The sequence below is a fragment of the Siphateles boraxobius genome, unplaced genomic scaffold (assembly GCF_051911475.1).
Source record: "Siphateles boraxobius isolate OS27281-9 unplaced genomic scaffold, OSU_SipBor_1 1, whole genome shotgun sequence".
Lineage (NCBI taxonomy): Eukaryota > Metazoa > Chordata > Actinopteri > Cypriniformes > Leuciscidae > Siphateles > Siphateles boraxobius.
In genome coordinates, this window is record NW_027508699.1 from 2,820,001 (window position 1) to 2,832,096 (window position 12,096).

Consider the following 12,096-nt stretch of genomic DNA (forward strand, 5'->3'; position numbering starts at 1 on the left):
TTGAATATTCTGCTTGTCACCATTGTTGAGATGCATAGACTGAATCTTGAAGTCTGTGTGTGTCTATAAGACACCTTTTTTTTTTTTAGAAACTTTTAAGATATCCTTTATATTATAGCTAAAATTCTGGACATTTATTCAGAATCACAGTTATGCTGTAACCAACAACATAAATCAAAATCATAAAGTTCAAGTGACGCCTGTCATAATATAACCAACACCACCAGATCACTTTTTCTTTGTTCATCTGGCAGTTATAACTCAGATACATCAGCCAGACAAAAATTAAAGTTAATAATATAAGGGTCAAGAGCCCAACTAAAGCAAACATTGATCACCATAACGGTGGCTTACAATTTGAGTTTTTCTCCTTCAATGATTCTGCTTGTTAACATCAGGTGTCTTCAATAATGCTCAATCATCACTCAATTAATCACTTAATTATCTCATTAACTTTAACACTCTTGAGTGTGGACTCATATACACTCCCAGGAGTGTTAGGGGGCTTTCACACTGGCAGTTTAGTTCGGAACGGGGCACGGTTCGCATGAAAAATCGCTAATGTGAACGCTGTCATGGGACCCGGGTGCGCACTGGGGTACCGAACCCGAGACTACCTGGAGGAGGTGGTCTGAGTTCGGTTGCTCCCGAACCGTGCTGCGATTCGCGTGTATGTGAAAACTACACGGACTCGGGTGCGCACTTGTTCAGGAAGTAAAGTATCCTGCGCATGCGTTTTAGTCGATTATGATGTATTTAGTTAAATAAAACACACGTAAGGGATGAAGATTTACCCTGGATACGAGCAAGAGTGAGTCTGCAGTGTATTCGCGCATAGTGCGTGCAATCAGGGCAACAAATTAATGGAAATCCACTGTCTCCTCAAAAGAGTCCATTTGCAAGCAGCAGAAAAACAGCTTATGCGAAACACACACACACAGTTAACCTGGGTTGTTTACTCAGCTATGAATAATGGCACCAAATTAATAAAAAACACAATATATTGACCCGCGTCGTGTTTTCTATCATGCGCCGTGCACGTTTGCAATGACGTAAGATGCACGCAAACGTACCAGAGTTCGATAGAATCAAGTTGAGTGTGAAACCAGACCAACGCTGCGGGGGGCGCCGGGAACTAACGCGCTCAGGCTCGGACCGCAGCAAACGAGCCCAGTGGAAAAGCCCCCTTAATTTAACACTGGAGTTTTTGCTGTGTACAAAGAGCCGTAGTTAACTGACAAGTTGAGCCATATCGCATTAATTATCGCTGGCGATACGTACGGATATTGATGCGATATGGCTCAGCTTGTCAGTTAACTACGGCTCTTTGTAGTAAATGCCGCTCCATCTGAAAGCAGGTGAAGGCGATTTACTACTAATCAAGGAACCGGCTTTACTGACGAGATGCGCATAACAATATCGTGCGATATATCGCCCAGCCCTAATATAGACTCACTCAGACATCAAAAATCAGCGTATGAATCAACAATGGTGACAATGAAAAAAAAACTTTTTTGGTTGTCACCATTGTTGAGATTCATATGTTGATTTGTGATGTCTCTATACAACAAAAAAATTGACCAGTTCAAAACTTTTTTTGTGTAATATATATATATATTTTAAATGCAGATTTTTATAATACTGATACCACAATTAGGTTTATAATTAAAGACTTTGAATAAAGCGTAATTCCACCTACATTCTTTAATCTAAGCTATTACATTCAGAGATTCGAATGACACGTCAGGGAATCAGATCATCATATGATGACAATAACATCTTCAACTAATGATCAAGATCATCTGATATTTTCTCCAGCATTTATTGTTATGACAAATGTGTATCAAATACACAGTTAAAGGAACCAGAGAAAAACAAAAGTTAAAAACTCAAGGGCCATGAGACCAACTAAAGCAGACACTGATCCCAATCATGGTGACATCAAATTTATTTTAAAGTTTTTTACACTTTATTTAAATTAGCATATTTTACTTTAATTTTATGGTTTTTGTTTGGCAGCCGCAGCTGCCAGTCATTTGACTCTTTTTTTAAGATTTTTTTACAATGAAGTTATTTGATCATAATAATGCAGGAAATACCTGTAAAATAACAGTGTTTTTGTTTTATTTATTTAAATTAGCATATTTTACTTTAATTTTATGGTTTTTGTTTGGCAGCCGCAGCTGCCAGTCATTTGACCCTTTTTTTACGATTTTTTTACAATGAAGGCATTTGATCGTGATTATTCAGGAAATACCTGTAAAATAACAGTGTTTTTCAGTTTATTTAATTTAGGATGTTTTACAGTTTGTTGGGGAGCTGACAGTCATTTGAATATTTTATCATTTAACTGTTTTGTTTCTGTTAAATTACAGATTATATTTTTAATTTTACATACATTTTTATGTAATTTAAGAAAACAGAAAAAATACTGTATGAAAAATACAATCAATTTTCTGTATAAAAAATGTGAATTACTGTAATTTGTCATTAATGTCACAATACCTAAAATAACAGCTGAATTTTTATTTTACAGATATTTTTTGTAATTTTACAGTGTTTTGAGTATAATTTAAAATTAAAGAAAATTATCGTCAAAAAATCACAGTTATTTTCTTTAAAAAAAATTTTTTACTGCTTTTTCCTTGCTGTCGTCGCATCACACTCCATCCCAGTAGGTGTCAGAATTCGGAGCAAAAGCTGGTTTGCCTACCGCCATAAAACATCAAAGAAGAAGAACAACAACAACAATTCGGACGCTGATTCTGTTCTATTGTACGGAGCGTTTGGTAAGTTATTGTTATCTAGGAGCACTTTTAATGTCTTATACTTGTCTCTCTGTTACTGAAGTGGCCTTAGTGGTGCCTGAAAATAGCATAGATGTATTGACGGAACTCTGGTTGGGGAGTCAGAGAGCATTTGAAGATGTTTTCAATCTCAGTGTGTTCAGTGAGAGTTCACGAATTCACTGACTACCTCAATTTAAATTCAATATTAACTCCTGAAACTTTGCAGTGTGCACGTGACTGTTGGTCCTCTTGGCAGCAGGAAAAATAAGACTTTTATGCAAAAAGTTAATAGATCATGGACGGAAGAGAGGAGTATTTATAAAAATTCTGTAAAGCGGTTCGAAATTCAGATTTCCGTGGCTTTAAGTCCGCAGTGCGCTGTCATTACGGTGACCGGGAGGCGACATGTTCGGTTCACTTAATTAATTTATTTATTTAAAAGGGACAATGCTGAAAATCTAATATGTTCATTAATATGCAATGTAAATATGCCAGAATTAGCCCCAGGGCTACTTTAAATCTGCAGTCCCCCGTCAGGTCATCACAATATCAATTAACAAGGCTAACGTTACCCAGCGGGCAATTGATGTCAAATAGACATCAAATTGACGTCAAACCTAGTCATCAAAGAATTGGTCAAAAATGCAAATCAAATTGATGTCAAAACTTGACATCAAATTGACCTCATGTTTTGACGTTTATTGTATTTGTATTTTTTTTAACACATTCATGTCCTATTCTAGACCTCAAGAATAATGACACAACAGTATTAAATGTAAGAATTGTTTTATTAAATTCAATCAGCTGCAATTCAAGAGTTTAAAAATGTAATTCAAAGATAATTTTTAATTGATGAAGGTTTTAAGAACATGGGTTTTTCAAGATCACATCACATAATAATTTAATGCAACCAATCACGAGACAAAATTTTAAAAAATGAACAAACAATGTAGCTAAACAATAGGTTATAGGCCTACTTATTCAGAATCTGAACACACATCAATTGCAGATGTCCCCTTTTGTCGTCCCATACCCCCGCATCTATCGTGAGCAGACCGAAGATAGCTCCCCATGTATTTTTTTTATTTCAGCCTCTGACGTTGAAGGTTTGGACTGCTGTACAGCACCTAATGACTATGAAGCCACAATTAGCACTAATTTTAAGACATTAAAATACTGCATACATTTTTCAGCAAGCATCACTTGTACATAGAAATCCACAAAGTAATACAAACTTTTTAAATAAGCATGGATAAGCAGTGTTTTCTTTGTCTCCCTAATCAAACACACCTGATTCCACTCATCAGCTCATTATGGGGATGTGATAATGAGCTGATGAGTTGGTGTGTTTGATTAGGGAGACAAAGAAAACCTGCAGTGTTGGGGGTCCTTCAGGAGCAGGGTTGAGAAACTCCGATCTAGTGGCTCAGTGATCCTCCTCACCATTCTTTTCAAGTCAGCTGCAACAGCAGGAAAACAGTCCAACTTTTCGTTTTTCAGATGAAAAATTAAACTGATAAGTGCTACCCATCTTAACTAAAGGTGGCATAGGTAAAACAGAATTCGCACATTTAAAACCTGTGCTTTTAATATTGTCTGAAAATTTGTAGATATGGCTTATAGTGCATATTACAGATTAAAACATTTTAAAACTGAATAAATAACTGCGCATATTTTGAGTTTATGCATGAGAGAGCCCTCTGGCTTTTGGATGTGGCAGCATTTGACCGTAACTGAGAATAATAATTGCACACTTAATTGTTACACCCCTACAGTATTGCCACTGTGCATCTGTGATGGGTAAAAGTTTGCCGCACAATGGGTAACACTGGATAGATACTACAGTACATCCTCTTATCATACAAAAAAAGTAACGTAGTACCTATTATAACACGGCATAGCCGTGTTTTTCCAAAGGCCTTCTTCACCCCTGAGCCATCCATATTCATTGTTGCCATCAATCTGTTTGTAAGAACTCTGACATAAGAAAAAAGAAAACCAAGTAATATCAGTAATCAATAATTGTTTAGATTATTGAACAATACAACTAAGTGACCAGAACAGCGGAGCCTTCAAGCAGAAAAGTTTTAGTTTTTCACCGTCACTTTGGTGCATTTCCTGAATCATCATCAACATTTCTACAACAATAGTGCACTGCTCGGATTAGTATTATCTTCGGACTCTGTGTGATTTACAAATTATACCCCCACATCTGATTTTTTTGTGTGTGGTGCATTCGCACAAAATTTAGAATTATAATGGGTTTTAATGAGTTTATATTTATATTTATATTTACATTTAGTCATTTAGCAGAAGCTTTTATCCAAAACGCTTACAAAGAGTTCAGGGAGCAATAAGCGAGATGTCATACAGGATAAATAATACAGTAGGTGCTAATACAAAGTTATTGGTTTAAACAAAAGCCTGTTGAGAGAAAGAGAGGGTTAGTGTGTTTTGCTGTCAAGTATTCACAAAAGAGATGGGATTTTAATTAGTTTTTTGAATGTTGTGAGAGATGTGGTTGACCGGACTGATTTAGGAAGAGTGTTCCACCAGGAAGGAGTTATCGCTTTGTATTTTATTGCAATAGATTTATGAACTATGTATCTTACATTACACACTTTGATGGAATATAATTGTAAATAGTTTGCAGAAAATAACTGTTTTTAGGGATTTAAATACATTAGTAAAGAATGTTTACACAATTATAAATAAATGTTGATACTGTCTAACCTGTATTATGAATGACATTTGACAAATTGCTTTCTAAATATCTAGCCTAATAAATGTTATAGCTAATAAAGATAATTATTATTATTATTTGTGTACACGGACCCCAAACCGTTTCTTCTGTAAATGCGCAAAAACTATTTCCATTGCAGTTTTGTGAAATATTCCTTTTTCGAATTGCCTGAAAAACCTCCTCATACGAGCGTAAAAACTTTTTTGCGATAAACGGGAGTTTCCATTGAGCGTATTTTCTCGCAATTTCAATTTGCGCAATTTGAAGGGTAATGGAAACGCAGCTACTGGTCGTCTTTTGGACAGCTGTCAAGTCAGCAGTCTTCCCCATGGTTGTGTAGCCTACAGAACTAGACTGAGAGACAATTTAAGGGCCTTTGCAGGTGTTTTGAGTTAATTAGCTGATTAGAGTGTGGCACCAGGTGTCTTCAATATTGAACCTTTTAACAATATTCAAATTTTCTGAGATACTGATTTTGGGGTTTTCATTAGTTATAATCATCAAAATTAAAAGGAATGAACACTTGAAATACATCAGTCTGTGTGTAATGAATGAATATAATATCCAAATTTCACTTTTTGAATGGAATTACTGAAACAAATCAACTTTTTGATGATATTCTAATTATTTGACCAGCACCTGTAATAGAGAGTGAAGAGTGATGAAGACCTACAGTACTCTAGACCCCATGAACCCCAGTCATATAGGCCTACTTCTATTCTCATTTTTTGTGCATATATTCAGACTTCATTGTTAAACATGTGGTCTATCTTCCCACTCTATAAATATTTGTTTGTATTTTATCTTCTGACTATAGCCTATCATAATAAATCTGATACTCAGAACTTAATCAGTACATTTTCATAACTTAACAACATTATAACTATAGTGCGCATTTACAGTAAACGAACTGTAATAAATAAATTAATAAATCAATCTAAGAAAAATTAGGTATAAGATTTAGAATTATAATAGGAAAATATATTTTTACCGTGAAATAAATTGGATATTCCGTAAAATTGATTTTTGGTCATTTCACCCACCATGAGGCTGAAAGCGGTCTTTGTGGCTGTTTAACATGCGCACCTAATAGGGCTGACAGTGCGACTTATAACTTTATCTATTTACCAGTGTATGTTAGCACGCATGCGATACAGTTTGGTTCAATCCCAATTCACCCCTTGGCCCTACCCCTTGTTTTCGAGTGTACCCTTTGCCCCTTAAAACAGAGTTATAAGGGCCAACCAAGGGGTTGCAATATTCCCCTACGAAAGGGAACAACCCTTCATGAACCCGATACGTCATCAGTCGTCGGCGATAGCTCTGACTTTACAGAGTTTTTACAGGATTGTAGCCCTACCCCTCTATCGCAACAAGAATCGGGAAACCCTATCCCTAGACGTGAACGCGCAAAACGGAGGGGTAGGGCCAAGGGGTGGATTGGGATTGAGCCTTTGACAGTTGCATTAAACTGTGCCGCTTTTTGTTTAAAGTGCGTTTGTTGTTGTGCTTATTTCTGTGCCATGTTTTGGCGCACTGCTATTTTACCTAGTTTTAGTCTATTTTGCTTGTGAAACTTGTTGTCCGGCTGCATTAAGTCCATGTTCTGCGTGTCAGAGTGAACTGCGTGCTACACGAGTGATTCTCATGGATTTATCCACGTCTGTATGAGGACATGAACTTCATCTCCTTTCAGAACATTTTACTGAGTGAAGGTAACACACTAAATATTAAGCGTCTTCCTACAACCTGCCAAAATAAAAGTCCGGTTAACTACAGTAGTTTCACTTCTTGCCAGGGTCAAAAATTTATAAATTGCTAACAACGAAATTTGTTTTAGGGCGTTTTCACACCTGAAAGTCAGCACCAAGGTCCGAACCAAAGTTCACATTTTGATACATTTTATACTTTCAGAAAGTTTTGGTTTGGTTTCACACTGCAATCATGCGAGCGCACTAAAGAACTTTACGTGACATACTTGCGTCCTGTCGTCATCATCTATGTGGGCTGCATCTCGACATTGATTGGTTTGTAAATGGACGTGCGTCTGACGTCATCGTGTTGTCAATGCGGCGGGTAACTTTGACATTATGAATTAACAGACGCATATCGTTGCAACTGTATTGTTATTTTTATGGCATAATTACCTGCAGCACCAACTATACACAAGGCTAGTTCAAATTTGCCGAATGAACGTCCTCGTCGTGCGAACATTTTATCGTCGCCGGCAGGAAAGGAGGAGAAGACTGCAAGCAATCATGCAAGCTCTTTTTTTGTGTGAATTTTTTCCAGTTGACTTCTAATTATGTCATCAGACCATACTTCAATTAAAAACCTCGTCTCCTCTCCCCATGTGCGTACGGCTCATTTTTCCTGCCATCTTCTGTTCTTTCGGCTATGCGGGAACCACCGGAACTTCCTGTAAAAGGTCTGAAAGTCCGAACCATACAGAAATGCTTTCACACTAGAAACGAAACAAACCTTTGTTCAGTTTGATCCGGACCGAGACTACCTCTTTTCGTCCGACCAAATTTAATCTGTTTGGTCCGGACCGTGGTCCGGGGGAGGTTTCACACCTGTAATTTTGATTCGGACCAAACTGAAAAGTCCGAAAGTCCGGACCAAACAAGGTAGGTGTGAAAGGGCCCTTAGAAAAAAATAAAAATAAAATAAAATAAAAACCTAGTGGTGCAACTGGGAAACTATAACATTACATGTATAACAACCTGTCTTATAGACATTTAAAGATTACATATATTTTGCGGCTCCAGACAAATTTTATTTGGTGGGAGATGGCCCAAAATGGCTCTTTTGGTTGCAAAGGTTGCCGACCCCTGAACTAGAAGAGTGATCTGAGAAATGCACCAAAGCATGGTATCATTTACCTTTTCACATTTTTTACACAGTCCTCAAGGTTTGCACCCCCTATCCTGACTAACCGAGACACCTGAAAAGATTTTAGATTTTTCATCACATTCCTCTTTGCTGCATCAGGCATTTGCCCTTCCGGATTTTTCAGCTCACGCCTGGCGTTCATCTTCTCAAGGTGGAACTGAGACTCTGGGGGCTCACGGTTTTGGCCCACCTCTGACAGCTTAGACCGAATATCAGACAGAAGATAGAGGACCCGCCTTTGGAATTCTGAAAGTCAAATTAGAATGAAAAACATTTGTCCCATTTGCAAAAAATACCACTTTCAGTAAGATTATGAGGTGGCTTACTTCCATTATCTAATGGGAACAGCTCTCCGCCCTCTCTGTGCTGGTTCCCCCAACCTGGTCTTTGGGAGCACTCAAAAGGAGAGCGGGAGCGCTGATGTGGAGCGCTGTCCCGTGGGCGTGAAGAGCTGTGGCGTGGCGTTTGAGACCGCTGGCTTGGAGTGTGGAACTGCTGGCGTGGGGTGCTGTGGGTTGGAGATCGGGACCGGTGGCGTGAAGCGGAGTGTGGAACTGCTTGGTTGGGGTGCTGTGGGTCGGAGTGTGGGGCACCTGGCATGGAGTGTGGGACCTCTCGCGTGAAGTGCTGTGGCTGGGAGTGTGGGACTGCTGGCGTTGAGAGCGAGAACTTTGGAGCAGAAAGTGAGAGTCATGGAGTGGACTGCTGGACCTGGATTTATAATTATTTTCTTCTGATCCTAATGCCTGGCTAGACATTTCTCGAATCCTTGGTGGTTTTGTAAAGGACAGACCTTAGGGACGAAAGACAACCAAATGTAACAATAAGATGAAGGATTGGCAGCAACTATATACACTGTAACTACACTGGATGGCAATGTAGACTCGCTGTCACTGGAAGTAAATTTTGAAATATGAATATTTTTGTTACAAAAACCCACCAATCCGTTTCAACCCGCTTTCATCCTCATCTGTGTAAGTGGAGAAACAACAGTATAATTACCTTACTTAGTATCACAACATATATTATCCTCCAGCACCAGAAACTAGGGACCTGTCAAAATGGGCAAGTATTCTGTACCTAAAATAAACTTTAGCTGCTTTAGTTACATTAGCCCCTGGTGGCCAGTGTACCATGTTGTCCTTCACCCAAACCACTGGGATGACTCCCTCCTCCTCTCCATTTGGCTCTTTCCAAACTGCCCTGACCCAAATCATGACACCTATACAAAAATCAAAACGAATCAGTAGTAAATGAGAAGTGTTTTAATTTACATTTATGCATTTGGCAGACGCGCTTTTATCCAAAGCTACTTACATTGCATTATCCTATACATAGGTATGTGCAATCCCCTGGGATAGAACCCACAACCTTGTGTTGTTAACGCGATGTTCTTACCACTGAGCTACAGGAAAGAAATTTTGTTGCAGTTGAAACAACTGGGCAGCTTTATCATTCTCTGAAGATGCTGCATGCAAGCATTTCCCCTCCACTCTCAGAACAAGTATACAACCTCCACACCCTCACAAAGATAATGGAAGAGCAGTTAAAAACATTAGTTGATACCAGTGATATACTTACAATTCAGTTACGTTCTATTTCATGCAACATGGGGAACAAAATGAATCCTGTGTCAGCTTCGCCAGGGTTGGCTGGCAGACAGACAACTTTACGAATCAACTGCTGTTTGCTGATCAGTCGACGTGTAGTTCTACTGATATCTCTAGCACGGACAATGTGGTGCAGTTTAGAATCACAAGGATCAGTGAAGAAACTCTCTGTGTTGCATTGGCGTAGCACATCGCAAACCAAGGTGCCTTCTTCATGCATTTCCTTCACAAAGACATAGTCCTTGTTCTGAAGAATGAAACAACAATCTCTTGGCCTTGTGGATATGCGTGTAAAGCTTTGGTAAAAGGCTTAGATTTTGTAGAATTATCTAGTTCTGCTAGACGCTTGGCAACTTGGGCTATAGGATTACGAGATTGTCTGACCATTTTATTTAGATTCTGCAGGTAGTTCTCAAATGGAAAGCATGAAATCCCATTCAGTGAACAATTGAAGTGTTCCACATCATCTGGTAAGTGAATTAGTGAATGAACATTGTATACAGCGAAGGCAGTGTTTCCCCTAGAAATTTTTCCAGCAGCTGTGCTGTTATGTGCCCGAGGTTGTTACCAAGCCGCGCGTGGTGAGGTCCGGGGGCATGCACCCTGGAAGATTTTTTTTTTAAATAACCCCTTAAACCATGACTTCTGGCAAGTTTTGTGGATAGAAATGGACATTTTGAGAAAAACAAATATCACATACCATCAACTGATTCAAGGCATGATTATTGCAGCACGTACCTTGAACTGCAGTCACAAACAGAAACCTTCATTTTATAATTTTAGACAGGATTGTTCATGTTTTATTTTGGGTTCATTTTCAGCTTGGTAGAAATTGTTTAGGGGAAAAATGAAACGGCACAACCCAGAAAAATATTATTTACAATTTATTGAAAATTTTATCTTAATGGGAAAGGCCACACCCAATCTGTGAGCACTTAATTTTTCTGGGCTTTTTATAGAAGATCTCTAAGGCTCTTTGGTAATTGAATGATATTGTGGGGGTATTTTTTGTTTTTGCAAGAAGTCTTATGCTCATCTAGCCTGCATTTATTTAATCAAAAATACAGAAAAAACAGTAGCCTAATATAGTGAAATATTATTACATGATGTTCTTTTTAACTTTTTATTAATCAAAGAATCTTTCAAAAAAAAAAAGGCCATCACGTATCATCATATTAGAATGATTTCTGAAGGACACCAACAAGTTTAGTAGACTCATCTGAAAAATTAAATATGATTTAACGTTAACTATCAGGACTATGAGCAGTAGGTGATACTTCCTCGTCTTCATGGAGAGCGCAGTTCGTACCGCTTTCTCCTTTCCACAAGCGCTTGCTCTCCCGTGGCGTCTGTCATTGCTATGCAACCATGAACAGAGGCGCGCTTGAAAAAACGAGCGCGCCGGCCGCATTTGAAATAATGAATTTGCACGCGCAAAAAACGTGCTATGTGAACGGCCCTTTATGGCAACGTGACATTAGTCTAATCGAAAATATTTCCATGTGTAGCTCTTTCCTCCTTGTTAACAAGGGGATTCAGAGCCACCGCATGCAGCGCCGCCGGTCGCCATGACAGTGTTTTTAGGTGTGTAAGTGAATGAAGTGAATGTCGTGATATTGCTGATCATGGAAAGATTTTGCAGCGGCGCTGAAAATCCAGCTGGAAGGTGTTTCCATATATAGCCTCACACTTCTTCACATAGTACATGAGTAGCTCTCGGGCATAGTCTAAGTGTTCCTTACGGTCTGCATCATCCAAATTCAATAGGACTGACACCCCAACCATCAAGGAAAGAAAGTGATTGTATACAGTATGTGAAACCACTTTTCTTAGAAGGTGGTTGCCATCTTGAATAAGTTGCTGCAACTCTTGTAGAAAATCAGAGAGGTAATCTTTAACTGGGCTGGGTTTGGCTTTTCCACAATAGAGTGCCACAATGAAGGGTGCAAAACCTTGGAAACTGCACAGGATTGGCCACATTTGCAGACTTGATGATTTAAACAGTGGAATACCATCAATGTTGAAGCACATATCTTTTCGGTCGTCAGGGAAAACAGTA

At 38.6% G+C, this 12,096-nt stretch overlaps 1 protein-coding gene and 1 long non-coding RNA gene across 2 annotated transcripts in view; one reads left to right on the forward strand and one right to left on the reverse strand.

The window, feature by feature from the left end:
• Positions 1 to 2,659: 2,659 nt before the first annotated feature.
• Positions 2,660 to 12,096, forward strand: part of LOC143750494 (uncharacterized) — an 84,101-nt gene continuing 74,664 nt past the window's right edge. Inside the window, exon 1 of the mRNA XM_077243701.1 lies at positions 2,660 to 2,789. The gene's annotated coding sequence lies outside the window, so the exon portion shown is untranslated. The remainder of the gene's footprint in view (positions 2,790 to 12,096) is intronic.
• LOC143753192 (uncharacterized) lies at positions 3,559 to 5,135 on the reverse strand. The gene is made up of 2 exons (XR_013207662.1): positions 4,672 to 5,135; positions 3,559 to 3,916 (listed from the first exon to the last, which is right to left on the reverse strand). It is a non-coding gene; the product is annotated as an uncharacterized LOC143753192 (long non-coding RNA).